The following is a 17,838-nucleotide window of genomic DNA, read 5'->3' as shown; positions in this document are numbered from 1 at the left end:
AAACGGCAGAGCTTATTGATAAACTATGCTTATTGCTCCACAATTTATTGCTGCCCCCTAATGGCATGTGTAAATGTGCACACTTGCCTTAGCGGAGTTACTATTGATTCACACTGTTGAAAGAGAAGAATTGGGCTTTATGATTTATTTGTCCCTCCATGCCCAGAAAATTTCTGCATATGGCTATTATTGCATTACAGGGAGTGTCTTCTGCTGCTGACAGTCCCAGGAATTCAATATAGAAGGGCAATAATTTTGACTTCGGAATCAAAATGTCTCAGTACAGCATTCAACTCTCATGTCTTATTTTTTATTATTATTATAGCTTTCTGAAAAGGAATACCCTGTGGAATTAATCTTACTTGTTTCTGTTCTGGGACCAAAAGTGGTTTTGTACTGTGTGTGGAATAAAGGAACAGAAGAATTCATCCAGTCCTGATCCAAACAAATTAACTCCTGTGCTTATCTATAGACCTGATGCCATCAAGTGTGTCTATTCTAAGACTAATATTAAAATAAGCGAATGCTAAAACATAACATTTTAACACCAAATCAAGGAAAGCATTTTTTAGATTTTTTCCATTAAGTTCAAAATACTCAGTCCCATTTATACTACTAGTTGGAGGCAACACTCTGGATTTACTTAGGTTACTGTTTATAAACATAAGGAATAAAATATGCAAAACAGATAAAAATAAAACAAATAATTGCACACCTAGGATATATTAGAAAAATTGCTCAGGTAGCTCTAAGGAAACAAAAAAAAAATCAGACTGCCAAATTTAAGACTGCATTTACATTTTTCCTTGTGAACAATATACAACATATTTTTCATATTTTTTCCATTTTTCTGTGGTCATACATATACATATAAATACATAGATATATATATAGATGTGTGATATAATATATATGCACATATACATATGTAGCATCTTGCTTTTTTCCTTCTACTCTTGTATATGTGCACAAATTTCTGTTGTACATGCATTCATTTTATTAATTTTAATATGACTATTCCGACGGCTACACTTTGGCAGGCGTACAATATTTTTAACCTTGCAGAGGTAAGATCATACTGATCATGACATCAGAGAGATGACTATACAAATCCTGTCAAGGCAGGAATAGTATTCGTATAAGCTTGAATAATGCTAGGGACAAAGGGTGCTGGATGCTGCTGTAATAATAATAATAATAATAATAATAATAATAATAATGTTCCTGAGAAATGCCAGCTATTTGCTACGCTACTCCCATCAACTTCAGTGAGATTTGCAGGGACTTGTTGCTTTTAATGGCCTGGCTCTTAGACTTAAAAAATACAACAAATGGAGAAAATAACTTTTAATAATTTCTCAGCACCATTACAAATGAATTGCCTTTTTTTTTTTTTTTCTTTTGCAGATGATGCACCTGAAAACATTAATTCAATACATCTTCCAAGTTGTTTTTCAGGGGAAAATGTAAAATAGACACTTAACATGATTTTTTATTTTACCATCGCTTACACAAGTTTTTTGTTTTTATAATCATACCTATCTTTGAAGTCAGAGTTTTACTTATACAGCATGGTATATTTTTCATTAATATATTGAACAAATTAGCAAAAACTGGTATAGGATAATATTTTGAATGTTATCCATATATATTTATAAAGTGGTAGAAAATCAGTAATTGAACATTTCCAAAACTAATGCATGGATGTTTCTCAACGCTAAGTATTTAATTCACTTATAGAGGATGGTAATGGCTCACCCTGGGTAGTAAATGAAATAATTAATATTGCAGTTTAATTCTAAACACCTGTGTTATGATCCTATTCATTATTTATATATACCATTTATAACAACAAGAACTTGTCCAATGCTTTGGGCACATTTACAATACATTAGATGACACAATATCCAGTACAGTCAATAAATACATTCTTTATAGTGATTTAAATAATGACTTAATTAGTTATACGTCACCTAAGAACAGGATGGGCAGACCTTTCACGTACTGTGTTATGGAGCAAACATAATATTAACCATGCATCTAATGTCTGAAAATTATAATGAGGTGGTTAGCTGTGTTAGTCTGAAGTCAAGACAAAAGGTAGGAAAGGTTGGCACCTTAGAGACTGGTTTAGAGAGGCATGAGCTTTCATAGGTAATATCTACCTTAGTTAGGTGCTTCTGACAAAGCAGGTTGTTCTTTACGAAAGTTCAAGCCTCTGTACACAAACTAATCTCTAAAGTGCACCCTATTCTCTGCTTGCCAGAGTATGTGATCACATAATTAAATATTGTGTTAAAAAACATGAGCACAGGGAACTTGAGTTATTTTATATATATATATATATATATATATATATATATATAAAATAAGCTGAACTGTGAAGTCATAAAATTAAGCATATGTTTGCCTTTAAGCATAATGATAAAAACAAAAATCAACAAAAGGAGCTTCACACTTCAAGATTTCAATATTCTGGCACCTTCCAAGTCTTGTACATAAAATTTTAAAAATCCAATTACTTTACATCTGTCCCTTCAACTTTACAAAGGGCACAATTCAGTTCTCTTCATAATCAATTAAAAGAGTCTACTGATCTCAATGGGAGTTGATGCAGGCCTCAAATCCATAGACATAGGTAGTAATAGTCTCAAAGCAAGAGCCACTGGATACTTAAATAAATCTGCATAGAGGAGAAGCTTAGAGAGAAACGAAGGAAAAGAACAGAGGAGAAAAAGAGAGGGCAGAGATCTGTGCATTTTGTAGTGATCACTGGGTTCAATAGACATGGGCATATGTGAACAAGAACTAAAAACTCAAGTTATATTTGCTGAGCAGTAAGCAAGATTCTGCAGTTCCTCAGTCTCTTAACTAATCAGCTAGCATGAAGGACCATTTCCTTGGAAGACTGCCAATCTCCATAGTCTTCTAAGTCAAGTAACATCTCCAAATGTCAGCTTCTAGCACTACACATTTCATTCTCTTCTCCCTCCGTATCAATCTTTCTTTCTTCTACCTGTATCATTTAATTCTAACTTCCCCTTTCACCTTTAGAAGCCCAACCAGCTCCAGGAGACCATCTTCACACCCTCAAAGGCACAGGAGGACTGTACACTGCCCTAATGACTTGTTGCCCTGCGTCCCATCTCCCTGATACTTTCTTCACCATTCTGAAGCCTAGAGGATTAGGGGCAGTACAGGAAAACTTTCTTGACCTTTCTTCTGAAACAAAAAGACAGAAGGAATAAAGTACTGGAAGTCAAAGAAAGATGGACAACCAGCAGCTAACCTGGCCAGCTACAAGCCGTTCAAAAGTAATGAGACCAAAGTAATAGCTTATACACGTGGTCACAAGAATTGGCTGTCCCTCTGCATAAGCAGCAGATTAAATTGGCTACCTTTTTCCAGGCAGTAAAGAAATGGAAAGGACATCCAACATACAAGAGTTTCTCAATTCACTAATGACTTTCCCCACAGAGAAACTGCAAATGAGCTGTTATTCCAGACCCTGAACACCTTACAAACTTATTGTTATGCTGAAATTAAATTTAAGAAGATTTCCAGAAGACTAATGTTAAGCTCCATGTTAAATCTATATTTAGGCACCAAAAAAGAATGGCCTGATGTTTGAGAAAGCTGAGCATCAATAATTGCCACTGACTTCAGCAACAACTTTTGGATGCTCAGTACTCATAGGATTTGGATTAGTGGTCTTGTTTTAAACATACTGACTTTGAGGAGAGAAAAGAATATCAGCTTAAATTGTGTAACACAGGGCTCACTCTCAACATGCTAACCAACTACTACAGCAAGTTGCAAACTATAATTCACAAGCTTCTCTGTGAACACTGGCTATTTTTTCCTTTCATCAAACCACACCCAGAAAGTCTTCAAGTTGTCATATTTTCTCTCACCCAGACACTACAAAAGGCAGTGCCTTTATGTAGAACAGCAGTGCAAAACCCTTTGGCCATGCAGACCAGGTGAGTGGTGCAGGCCTCATCTGTGGGTCAAATGAGGCCCTGGGGCCTGGCAACACCTCTTCCACATTTGGACTGGGCCCAGGGGCCTAGCAGTACTTCCTCCTGCCCTCTGCACACCAGGATTTGTTCCCAGGCGCCCAGAGCCACCAGCTCCCTACCCCATGTGCCAGGATTGGGTCCAGGGGCCCAGTGCTGCCCCTGTCCAGCTCTGCATGCTGGAGTCAGGAGCTAGATCCAGCATGCAGGGCTTGGGGCTCCCCATGGGTCCAGAGATTTGGCAGCATAAAAGTGGTGCCACTGCTCCCCTGCTGCCAAATTTCATGACCATAGTGAGCCTCACAAGCCAGATGATCCAGTGCCATGAGCCGAATCTGCCTCCCAGCCAGAGATTGAACACCCGATGTAGAAGGCTACATGAAACAGAGAACCAGAAAGCTGGATGTGGACTGCAAATGATGTTAAATCAAAAAGTTTAATACAATCTGTAATGCTAATCTAGATACTGTAGACACAATTGATTTCAAAATATATATAATTTTAGAAACCTCTATTTGTATCTGTAATGACAATATTGTGTTACTTACCAGTACTGAGGAGCATCAGCAACTAATGTAGAAAAGTGAAATGGCTGCTGTGGTCAAAACCATTTCTGGTTGTCCACACCCCTTCCTGCAATAACATCAAGAACAAGATGGACTGCAACCTGCCCTTCAAGTAAGGTTATCCCCTAACAAAGAAAGTGATTGGGAAAGCGTGCAATAAAACAAGGATGTAAGGAGGCAGCAGTTGGACGAAAGAATAAAGGAAATAGATCTAGAAAATAAGCAGGGAAAGAGAAATCAAAGAAGCATAACATAACATATTGAATGGCTTACAAGCACAAGAGCAGTAATGAATTGACCTACTGCCCTTATCCTTCAGCTGCAAAGAATGTACCTCACTTACAGGAACTATTTGGCTGCCACACAACCATTTGATACATATACATTAAAATATTTAGTATTTACTATCCATTATAAAAATCTGACTAACTAATGCAGTCTAAAGCTGGTAAAATGGAAACCCCCTTGTCTATCATTAAATACAAAGTGTTTTAAGTTTCATAACACTAAGACTCACAAGTTCAGCCTCATTCCTTGTAGACTGTAACAACTGCTGCCTTTTTGAAACAGTCCCCTTTTGAATGGCTCCAGATAAGTGTGTCCATATTCTACTAGCTGAGAAATCTATGGGCTTAGTTATGTGCTTGAATTCAACATTGTTATACAAATGTTGAAACTTTCTATGTATTCTTAGAGTGAAGTTCAAATTTATTTTTAGCACATCAATATTGTCAGTAGGAAAATGCACTGTAAGTATAGCATATAGTATAGCATACCTAAAGTATTCTGGCTAGTCCTTTTCAACCCTTAACGCCTAGATGCAGTTTAATTTTTTTAAGCATATAAGGAGATTTAGTTGTTTTAGTAAATTGTTTTGATGCAATCCCAAAACCTCACTTATTGTCTGGACCTAAAAATCTGTGCAGAAAGACACATATCTTGCAGAACAGAATTGCAGTAGTAGTAACTGAATGTGTTTAAACTCAACTAGGTATTTTGAAGACTTAAAAGATATCACCCTTGTCCTTCCTTTAAAGCACAATGAAGCCCCACCTTACTAAGTTATTGTAGCATCATGTTATTAATTTGTATTTTCCTAATATAAATCTTCACAAATCATAAACCCATTGTGCTAGGCACTGTATGAACAGAGAACAAGACCATCTCTGAACCAAAGAGCACAGAATTCAGGTTACGAAGAAGCAAGCTACAGTGGATAGAGGGGCTTAGTATAAGGAAACAAGGCACTGGTCAGCATGATGGGAGTTAGAAACTTACAATCTAGGAATAAGGGGTGCAAACTTAGGTGGAGGGTAGATTTAGGTTAGACATTAGGAAGATTTTTTTTTTTGATTTTTTTTTTTTTTAATACAGTAAGGGTGGCCAGAGTCTGGAATGGGCTTCCAAGAGAGATGGTACTATCACCTAACTAGGAGGTCTTCAAGAGGAGGGTTGACAGTCACCTGGCTGGGGTTGTCTGACCTTGGTCCTCTTTCCTGCCAGAGGCAGGGGGTCGGACACAATGATCCATTGGTCCCTTCCGACTCTATAATCTATGAATTTTAATGCTTCACATTATACCCTTATGGGACATATGATATACTCAAATAAAGAGCAAGATTAAATGTATCGTCTCTTCCCAACTTTCATTTCCAATTATGTTTTCCAGTCTCAGAAACAACTTTCCCCCTTTATTAGTCAGTGTTAGAGAATCAAATATAAATACACACGCATATATAGATCAGCATTCATATAAAAGCATCAGCACACAGTTTAGATTTATGATATATAAATTTATGTATTTTACATAGAAAATATACAGACAGCATAAAGTTTGCTGATACTCTGTAATTCTTGCATCAGGTGAATTACTATGCACTTTTCAATAACTGGACTGGTTTGGTTCCCCTTTTTGCTTCTTTGTAATTAAGAATGCTCTCCTAGTGTCTTTTTTACTTAAGAAATATAAAGTACATCACGCTTTTTTTTTTTTTCTAATTTTGCTGGAAAAATCTCTTGCAATCTTGGAACTTTCACTGTCATCTTTAAAATAGTGCAGTGAAGGACTCAAGGATCCAAGCAAGTGAGACCTCTTCCACCAGTGCCTCAACAAAAAATGGTGAATTCCAATCAACAAGAATGGCAGCAGCATGTGGGGTGCCTTCAAGATCACCATCATCAGCACCTGTGAAGAAACACTTGGGGGATTTGTAAACATTTGCGCTGCAATACCTGGCGCTGCAGTGCATACAGTTGTGTAAGTGGCAAAATGTGTCAGCACTGAGAAAATGGCGGCAGTGCACTTTTGAACTAAACCACATCAGAGGTATTTTAGTTCAAAAGTGCACCAGTGCCATTTCTAAATGCTGATGTACATTTTGCATCTTATGCAACTGCATGGGAAGCAGTACAGTGTGAATCACCTCACGTGTGGAGCAGACTCGATTAATTAGGTCTTCTCCTGTGCATTAAGGGATGAAAAGGTATGTGTATAAATGCCCTTGGAGTCTCTACCAGGAAACATGAAGACTGGTTTGATGAAAATAACTGGAAGATCCAAGAGTTGATCAAATGCAAGGCCTTTTGTGCTTGGCAAAACAATACCAACTCCAACCAAAAGAAACTGAATCTCCAACAAACCAAGGCAGAGGTCCAAAGCAGGACCCGTGATATGAAGAACATATGGTGAGAAGACAAGGCTAAGGAGATTCAACATCTTGCTGACATTCACAATATGCAGTTACTTCAGTGCTATCAAAGCTATCTACGGTCTGAACGCTCAAGAACCAACCCCCTTGAGACCTAAGGATGGAGGAGACCCGATCAAGGAAAGAGGAGCCATCAATGCCTGTTGGAAGAAGCATTTTGAAGACCTTCTCAATCGAGACTGTTGTTCACCAAAGTGTTGTCAACTCCATCTCTGACTTGGTGTTGTGGGATGATCTTGGAATTCCTCCAATCCTTGACAAGGTGAAGAAAGTCATCAAGCAGATGAAGAACGACAAGGCATCTGGAGTGGATGGAATCCCCAAGGAAATCTTCAAGCAGGGGGAAGAGGAACTTACATCACAGTTTCATGGCCGCATCTTAAGGATCTGGAATGAGAAGGAAATCCTAGACAACATCAGGGATGCCATGATTATGCCAATCTTCAAGAAAGGAGACAAGTCTGATTGTGGAAGCTACAGAGGGATTGCCTTGCTGTCCACCACAGAAAAGATAATTGTGAGAACCCTCCTAAACCATCTCCTTCCACTTGCTGAAGAGCACCTCCCGGAATCTCAGTGTAGGTTTAGGGCATCAAGAGGCACAACTGACAATCTTCACAGCTCACCAGCTGCAGGAGAAATACCAGGAACAACATAAACCCTCTATATGGCCTTCTTTGACCTCACTAAAACTTTCAATTGTCGGCTAAGAAGTGTTGTGGAGGATCCTTCTGAAATACAGAATTCTGTCGCTTGGATTCTCTGCCTGCTCCATGATGGTATGCCAACAGTGGTTCTCAGTAATGGATCTATCATAGATCCCTTTGAGGTTAAAACAGGAGTTAAGCAAAGCTGCATCACTGCTCCAATACTCTTCTCAAAATTCTTTGCTGCTGTGCTACATCTGACCACCAACAAGCTTTCAGTCAGAGTGAAGCCAACTTGCCAAATGGATAGTAAGCTGTTTAACCTCAGCCAACTCCAAGCCAAAATTAAGACCACCCTGACCTCAGTCTTTGAATTCCAGCATGCTGATAATGCTGTAGTGCAGGGGTGGGCAAAATGCAGCCCACTAGGCCATTCTATCCGGCCCACGGGGACCCTAAAACTTTTAGAAAATTAATATTTATCTGCCCTGGGCTGCCTGTCATGTGGCCCTCTGCCCAAAATAATTGCCTGCCCCTACTGTAGTGTGTGCTCACTTGGAAGCAGGCCTTTTCAATGTCTTTATCAAGGCATACAAAAAAACAGGACTGACACTTAACATTCAAAAGACTAAGGTCCTCCACCAATAAGCTGCTAATGTCCCCAGCTCCAGTTATCCAGATCCATGGTGAGACTCTGGAGAACGCCGAGTATTCCCCATACCTCAGAAGCTATCTCTTGCAGAAGGTTGACATTGACAAAGACATCCACCATCACCTCAGATGTGTAAGTGCAGCCTTTGATGCCTGAAGTAACAGGTGTTTGGAGATTGCAACATCAGATCCAAAACCAAGCTCACAGTTTATCAAGTAGTTGTGATCCCCTCATTGCCGGATGAAGCTGAGACATGGACAACGTACAGGAGACATCTAAAGTTGTTGGAGAAGTATCATCAACAATGCCTGCAAAAGATCCTCCAAATCTGGGGGGAAGACAGACGCACCAACATCAGCATCCTCCTGCAAACAAACACCACAAGTATTGAGACGATGATCATTCAACACCAAATTCATTGGGCCAGCCATGTCATCTGGATGTCTGACTCCAGAAGCAAGTTTTATTCTACATCAGCCAAGGTGTACGCTCAAGAGGAAGGCAAAAAAAGTGTTCTAGGGACATCCTCAAGACCAACTTAAAAAAAAATGAAACATTGATGTCAACTCATAAGAGACTATTGCACAGAACTGCTCCAAATGGAGGAAGAGTCTGATGCAGGGATCTCAGTACTTTGAAGCCTCACGACAACAAGAAGCGATGGAAAGGCGGGAGCAACAGAAACGGTGTGCCATGGACCAAATCAAGAATCCAGAGCCACCCACCCCACACAGAAACACATGTCTGAGCTGCAGTTAGTGCTTAGTTAAGGAGCACTTGGAAGGGCTGGATGGGTACAGGTCAGCCAGCCCAGATAACCTCCATCCCCAGGTGCCAGGTGCTGAAGGAATTGGCCAGCTTCATAGCTGAACCACTGGCACGGCTGTTTGAGTACTCATGGTGCTCTGGCCAGGTCCCTATGGGTTGGGGGATGACCTCCTCAGCAGCTCAGCGGCTGAGAAGGATCTTGGAGTCATAGTCGACTCCAAGATGAACATGAGCCGGCAGTGTAACAAAGCCATCAACAAGGCCAATCACATCTTGTTGTGCATTAGCAGATGCATGACCAACAAATCAAGGGAGGTGATGCTCCCCCTCTATGCGGCATTGGTCAGGCTGCAGTTGGAGTAGTGTGTCTAGTTTTTGGCGCCTCACTTCAAGGGGGACATGGAGAATCTGGAGAGAGTTCAGAGGAGGGCCACTCGCATGATTAGCGGCCTCCGTGAAATACCCTACGAGGGGAGGTTGAGGGAGCTGGATCTTTTCAACCTTCACAAGAGACATCTGAGGGAAGACCTTGTAGCCACCTATAAGTTTATCAAAGGAGGACAACAGGGAATTGGAGATGCGCTATTTACCAGAGCACCCCTAGGAGTAACTAGGTATAATGGGTACAAACTAGTGCAGAATAGATTCAGGTTAGACATTAGGAAGAATTTTTTTTACAGTAAGGGTGGCCAGAATCTGGAATAGGCTTCCAAGAGAGATGGTACTATCACCTAACTTGGAGGTCTTCAAGAGGAGGCTTGATAAGACACCTGGCTGGCGTCATCTGACCTTGGTCCTCTTTCCTGCCAGGGGTAGGGGGTTGGACACGATGATGATTTGTGGTCCCTTCTTACTCTACAATCTATGAATCTAGAGTCTGTCAATTCCAAATAGGCCTCGCTGGCCATCTTTGGACACACAGATAAGACAATCATGGAAGACACTCATCCTCAACTGAGAGGGATTGCCAAAGAGAAAAGTGAAGTGATACTATGGGTTGCTGAACCCTTAAAGATAACTCAACCTTTCTCCCATTTGTTAGTCACTAAAGTTAAATAGGTATTTTAGAGGGCTTAACAGTTAACTAGAAATTCCTTTACTTCCCAATTGCTCATCTTTCACTTTTGTGATACCTATGATATTATCAGTTCACTAGTTTCCCATTCACTTATACTCTTTCAGTTTAGATAGGACCTGAATTTCTGATGTCAATGATTTTTTAAATCACAAGCTTTTAAGCCTTCCTTTTACAGGAAAAAAGAATTCAACCCCATTTCCACCTTCCTTTTTTTACTAAAGATTCTAAAAACAGCACTGACACGCACACAAAGCCATTAGGGGACTGGCTTCTAGAAAAAACTGCAAGACTCCAAAGCATCCTCCATCATGAGGACTTCATCAATTTAGTACTGAGGGAGACCTCTAGGACTGTGGAGGAAGGACTGCCAGAGACAGCACTAGAGAAGGAAGAAGACATGAACTCCCAGGAAGGTGGAAGCTGGAGCTTATATCCTGTGGCAGCAAGCAGCAATCTTCATCCCCACCTGCAGGGGTTTGCCTAGAGAACAAATATGGAGCCCTAGCAACAGAGGAGGAGGAGCACACTCAATGATAGAAGAATGCAGGCCAGGCCTTCCCAAGGTTGGGAGAATTGACACCACTGCCACCATGAGGAAGCAAGGGGTGGTAGCAGTGGTTGGAGATACCCATCTGCTGACCTGACCTCTTGTCTTGGGAGGTCTGCTGCTTGCCTAGAGCCCAGATCCCAGATGTCATGGTAGAATTACTAAGATTCATCCAACCCCCTGATTACTACCCTATGCTGCTTGTTAGGCCTGTGTGGATAGGGAAGTATTCGATTTAGATTTGGCCAATGCGAAGGACAGCGATTCGATTCGGATCACTGTCCTGAATTGATTCGGCTGAATCAGATTCAGAAGATTGGGAGAGATTTGGCCATAGACTATAATATCATTTTTTTTGGCTGATTTGGATAAAAATTGCAGGGGTAGTAGCCCCTTCTGAGGGCATGAAACCTGCCAAGTTCCAAGGAGATAGGTGCAGGGGTTTTACTGCCATGGAAAATAAAGTTTTCTTTTTAAAAAGTGTGGAGGGAAAAAAACTCAAGAACAAATATAAATTGAAAGAAATGGATTGGATAGGGATAAGTAGAGGAATTCTAGTTAGTAAGCTATATCCAATCCTTTTCAAAAAGGAAAGGTAGCAGGAGACTGACTAGATAGGAAGCCAAGCCAGCCCAGTACCTTTCAGATGCTGTTGCTCTGGCAGAAACAGCTCACAAAAGGCACAGAAAGCCTACAGACAGAGGCTTATATGCTATTTCTACGTCCCTCCCCCAGACCACTGTGATTGGAAGGGGACTCAGGGAGAGATCACAGTCACTGGCCAACTACAGATGTCAGTCTTTCCCCCACGCCCCACTCCCTCTTCCCAGTTTGTTCCCCTGAAAGACTGCCATCCGATTCTCCAAATCTTTTCTGAATCGATTTGGAGGCTCCAAAGTTGGAGGGTTTTTTTCCTTCTCCCAATTTAATTTGGATTCAGTAATACAGCTTCCAAATTGGCCGAATCTTTTCCGAATCAAATCACGGACTGAAGCTTTGCACACCCTTACCGCTCATCCATGTGGGCACCAATGGTATTTCCAGGGGTGACCCTGAGCAGATCAAAAGTGACTATAGGGCTCTAGGTGCAAGAGTGAAGGGGACAGGGGCTCAGGTGGTGTTCTCCTGGGTCCTCCTGGTCAAGGGGCTGGGTCTGGGCAGGAGCAGATGCATCCTGCAGATCAATGCATGGCTGTGCAAATGGGTGTTGCCAGCAGAGCTTTGGCTTCTTTGACCACAGGATGTTGTTCCAAGATTGCTAGAAAGAGATGGGATCCACCTGACAAAGAGAGGGAAAAGCATCTTCACAGACAGGCTCACTAAGCTAGTTAGGAAGGCTTTAAACTAGGTTCACTGGGGATGGAGACCAAAGTCCTGAGGTAAATGAGTGACCTGGAGGAAGCACATCCAGGAGAGGGCAACAGAGGAAGGCCTTTTCATGCTTGCTGAGAATGTAGGGCAATCAGCTAGTTACCTCAGGTGTCTGCAAATGAATGCCCAGAGCCTGGGAAACAAGCAGCAAGAATTGGAAATCCTTGTACTGTCACAGAACTATGACATGATTGAAATAACAGACTTGGTGGGACAGCTTGCATAACTGGAATACTATCATAAATGGATAAACTATTCAGGAAGGACAGACAAGGGAGAAGAGGAGGAGGACTTGTGCTTTATGTAAAAGAATTCTAAGACTGCTCAGAGCTCCAGTATGAAACTGGAGAGAGGCCTGTTGAAAGTGCCTGGGTTAAGGCCAGAGGGTACAGCAACAAGGGTGATGTCATGGTGGGTGTGTGCTATAGACCACCAGACCAGGAGGATAAGGTAGATGAGGCTTTCTTCCAAACAGCTAGCAGAAGTTTTCTGAGAACCACGATCTGTGATCATCGGGGACTTCAATGACTGCAAGATCTGCTGGGAGGGCAATACAGCAGTGCACAGGCAATCCAGTAAGTTTCTGGACAATGTTGGGGACACAAGTGTTGAAGAGGCCAACTAGGGAAAACGTGCTGTTCTTGATCTACTGTTCACAACAGGAAAGAATTAGTGGGGAATGTAGAAGTGGATGACAAGTTGCGCAGCAGCAACCACAAGATGACTGAGTTCAGAAACCTGAGGAAAGGATGATCTTCCAAGGTCCCTTCCAGCCCTAATGTCTATGAAATCTATGACAAAGAGCAGCAGGGGAAGGGCCCTGGACTTCAGAAAAGCAGATGTCAACTCACTCAGGAAACTGATTGGCAGGATCCTCTGGCAGGCCAGTCTGAGGGGGGCTAAGGAGTCCAAGACATATGACTGTACTTTAAAGAAACCTTACTGAGGGTACAGGAATGAATCATCCCAATGCACAGGAAGACTAGCAAGTATGGTGGAAGACTAGCTTGGATTAGTAGGGAACTCTTCAGTGAGCTAAGACAAAAAGGAAGCTTACAAGAAGTAGAAACTTGGAAGAACAACTAGGAAGAAGTGTAAGAGTATTAATCAGACATGCAGGGATGAAATCAGGAAGGCCAAAACACAGTTGGAGTTGCAGCTAGCAAGGGGCATGAAGGGTTTCTACAAGTACGTCAACAACAAGAGGAAGATCAGGGAAAGTGTGGGTCCCTTACTGAATGAGAGAGGCAACTTCGCGACAAATGAGGAGGAAAAGGTTGAAGTACTCAATGCCTTTTTTACCTTGGTCTTCACAGGCAAGGTCAGCTCCCAGACTACTGTACCTAGCACCACAGTTTGGGGAAGAAGTGAGCAGCCCATGGTAGTGAAAGACCAGGTTACAGACTGTTTAGAAAAGCTGGATATGTACAAGCTGGATATGTCCAGGGCCGGACACAATGTACCCAAGGATGCTGAGGGAGTTGATAGATGCAACTGCACAGCCATTATCTGGTCATTATCTTTGAAAACTCATGGCAACTGGGGGAAGTCCCAGATAACTGGAAAAGGATAAATATAGGACCCATCTTTAAGAAAGGGAAGAATGAGAATCTGGGGAACTACAGACCAGTCAGCCTCACCTCATTCCCTGGAAAAATCATAGAGCAGGTCCTCAAAGAATCCATTTCTAACCATTTAGAAGAGAAAAAGGTGATTGGTGAATCCGTGTTGGCTGTTCCTAATCTGACCAACCTGATTGGCTTCTATGATGAGATGACTGATTCTGTGGATGCAGGGAGACCAGTGGGCATGATCTACCATGACTTTAGCAAGACTTTTGCTAGTGTCCCACAACATTCTTGCAAACAAACTAAGGAAGTATGGGTTGGTTGAATGGACTGCAAGGTGAATAGAAAACTGGCTGTTTTTTTGGTGTCAGTGGGTAGTAATCAATGGCTCAGTGTCTACTTGGCAGCTGGTATCAAGGGGATTGCCCCAGGGGTCAGTCCTGGGCTTGGTTTACTCAATATCTTCATCAATGACCTAGAACAGGGGTTTTCTACCTTTTTTGGATCATTGTATTCCTCCCCCCTGGGGCGGCTGGATGTACAGCAACGTACCCTCAGCCACCAAGCTGGGGGGTGGGGGTGGAGCACAGCTGGACATCAAGCTGGGGAGAGGGTGGTATACGGCCAGATGCCAAGCTGGGGGTGGGGGAGTGGCAGCATGCGGCCAAACGCAGAGCGGCAGTAGCCGCCACATGCAAGCTTCCCTCACCCCCTGCATCCAGCCGGGCAGGCGGAACTTGCATGGCAACACAGGATGATGCATGGCAGTGCTCCGTCCCCACCCAACCATACCCTTAGGGCATTCTCAAGTACCCCCAGGGGTATGTGTACCCCTGGCTGACACCACCTAGAAGATGGGATAGAGTGCACCTTCAGCAGGTTTGACACCAAGCTGGGGTGGAGTAGTAGACATGCTGGAGGGTAGGGCTAGGATTCAGAGAGTCCTCAACAAATTGGAGGATCGCACCAAAAGAAATCTCATGAGGTTCAATAAAGACAAGTGCAAAGTCCTGCACTTAGGATGCCAACCTATACCAGATCCTATGATCTGGTATAGGCTGGGGACTGTCTGACTAAGCAGCAGCTCTTCAGAAAAGGACCTGGCATTACAGAATACTGTAACCTGGATATTAGTCAACAGCATGCCCTGGCTGTGAAGAAGGCTAACACCATACTGGGCTGCATTAGGAGGAGCCCTGCCAGCAGATCAAAGGAAGTGATTCTTCCCCTCTATTTGGCACTGGTGAAGCCACATCTGAAGTTCTGTGTCCAGTTTTGGGCCCCCCACTACAGAAAGGATATGGACAAATTGGAGAAAGTGCAGCGGAGGACAACAAAAATGGTTAAGGGGCTGGGGCATATGACTTATGAGGAAGGGCTGAGGGAACTAGGTTTATTTAGTCTGAAGTAAAGAAGACTGAAGGGGGAATTAACAGCACCCTTCAACTACCTAAAGGGTGGTTCCAAAAAGGATGGAACTAGATTGTTCTCAGTGGTGGCAGATGACAGAATAAGGAGCAATGGTCTCAAGTTGCAGCAAGGGAAGTTTAGGTTAAATATTAAGAAAAATTTTGTCACTAGGAGGGTAGTAAAACACTGGAAGAAGCTACCCAGAGAGGCTGTGGGTACCCATTCTCCTTCCTTGGAGGTTTTTAAGACCTGGCTAGACAAAGCCTTGTCTGGGATGATATAGTTGGGGATGGTCCTGCTTTGAGCAAGGGGTTGGATTAGATGATCTCCTGAGGTCCCTTCCAACCCTAACTTTCTGTGATTCTGTCATAGAGTTAGGCAAGCTTTTGGGTATCAAAGTGCCCCTCCTCAGGACCCTGAGAAAGAAACAGGCACTTTGGAGCTAAACAGCAGATGCAACAAAGGCTTGTGTAAAACTTCATATCTAAACAAAAACAGAGGAGAAGAGAAATTATCAGGTAGCCAACAGACTACAAAGGTATAACAGAAACCTGATGACTGGAAAGCAGGATCTCCTTCAGCGGGGTCCTTTTAACCTCTGAAGTACAGAGGTTAGCAAGTATCCGGTTGATTATAATGGACCATAAAGTTACTGTATATGATAAGTCCCTGGTTCTTGGTATCCAATAAGCTAATGAATTTTTGTTTGTAGGCTTGTCTCTTGAAATTATTTTCCAAATTTCCCTTAAGCACAAGGAGAAAGAGAGTGATTATTCTGTGAAATATGGTCTACCTATGTTCTAGTGTCTGTTAGTGTGGGAGTTAATGAGAGTTAGTGGAAGGGTAGCTAACACAGGAGTTAGTGTGAAGTAACACGTTCTAGCTTACTTGGTGGTAACACAGCTGGGTACCCAAGCCAAATGGAGGAGAGGGGGGGAAAATCAAATAGGTCTAGAGAACAAGATGATAAATGTATTTTTATGCAGCAAGGAAACTATCAAAAACAAAAGTAATCCAAGGCACAGGTATTCTTTCTTTCTTTAAACATTTTAATAAATATTAAACACTCTGTGGTTTCCATGTCTACTTTACAAGCCATAATTGGAGGAACACTCAAAAGTAGATATTCCAAACTCATTACAGGTTTCAATATAATCAACATAAAGTCCATTTCATTTGCATGGATAAACACACTCATTTAACTATTAAAAATTAAATAAGTTAAAATATTAAAATTGTACTTGGAATGTCAAAAAGCAGGTCTGATAATTATACATTCAAAGTATTTTATAACTTAGAATTTGTATTCTAGAAGGGTGAAAATAGTTTCACCATGCTTTTGTCCAATCTTCCTCACTAGAACCAAAAGAAAATATCTTCAATTCAATGTAATATTTACCCTGTACAGCTTTCAAAGTATATAGATATTGGCTGTATTAACATCTCTATCCAGTATTTGGACTTCAAAAAGACATCATTGTTTTCTTCTTTAAACAATAATAACTTAGAAGTGACCATGAAAACCAGACCATCCTATTTTGCAAATGTTTGTTTTTTCTATCCAAGTGTTCCAAAGACCACCGAATACTTTAAGTAGTATTTTTCTTAAGGACAATGTTGACCAACTCTTGCAGTAGGAGTGGTTTCTCTCTCCTTCAACCACAAGGAAATTCAAAGCTAAAATCAGGCAGCCCTAGCATAATAAAATAGTAGCATGCAGCCAGGCAACCAGAGACAGCCCTTTAATTATAAATAATTACAATATAACCTATCTCTGTATTAAAGAAATGATACATGAAGTTAAAAAGTCCAGGTCACTTAAATCTCTTTATTGCTAAGAACCATACAGACATTAACTGATCAACAGGGAGTCTTATAAAAAGATCTGAGAAGTAGTTGGCTGTTAGCCTGATGTGAGACAAGCCAGGGCAGGGTGGCACTTTAGAGACATTAACTGATTCAGAGAGACATAAATTTTCATAGGCAACAGAATACTTTGTTAGATGCTATCACCTAATAAAGTTTATGCCTCTGATGTTGTAATCTGATAATGAGGGCTACAACTAAAAGAAGGTAGGAGTTTATCCAGAGGCAAACAAAATCCAGCAGCAAGAAGACGCATTTGCAGATTCCATTGGCTTTACCTACTGCAGCTCTTGGCATTAAATCCCCACCTGACACAAACAGAGGTACTGAATGCTCCAGATAGAAATCATCATTTTCTGAGACTTGAAATGATAAGGAAACAAAAATGCAGCTGAGTCTCCATTTATTTAAAGTAGGAAAAACATCAGGTATTCAGAAAGGGCCATGAGACCAAGTCTTGAAGTACATTGTTGAATACAGTTTTGTTGGGTTGTTTTTGTTTTTTTTTTAAATCAGCAAGTGCTCACCCACATTTGAAAGAAACAGTATTGACAAATTCTCCTTCAGTAGACTTTTGCCACACAGACTGCAGGATTGTCCTTTCAAGCCTCAAAGCCCTCATTTTAAGCAGAAAAACT

At 41.6% G+C, this 17,838-nt stretch overlaps 1 protein-coding gene across 1 annotated transcript in view; it reads right to left on the bottom strand.

Annotated features, from left to right (window-relative positions):
* The window catches only part of TLCD4 (TLC domain containing 4), a 70,284-nt gene that overhangs the window by 50,275 nt on the left and 2,171 nt on the right, over positions 1-17,838 (bottom strand). The gene's annotated exons all lie outside the window — the stretch shown is intronic.

This window comes from Alligator mississippiensis, chromosome 5 (genome assembly GCF_030867095.1).
Source record: "Alligator mississippiensis isolate rAllMis1 chromosome 5, rAllMis1, whole genome shotgun sequence".
Taxonomy (NCBI): domain Eukaryota; kingdom Metazoa; phylum Chordata; order Crocodylia; family Alligatoridae; genus Alligator; species Alligator mississippiensis.
Note: the sequence above shows the minus strand (reverse complement) of the source record. Positions and strands in the feature narration are given on the sequence as shown.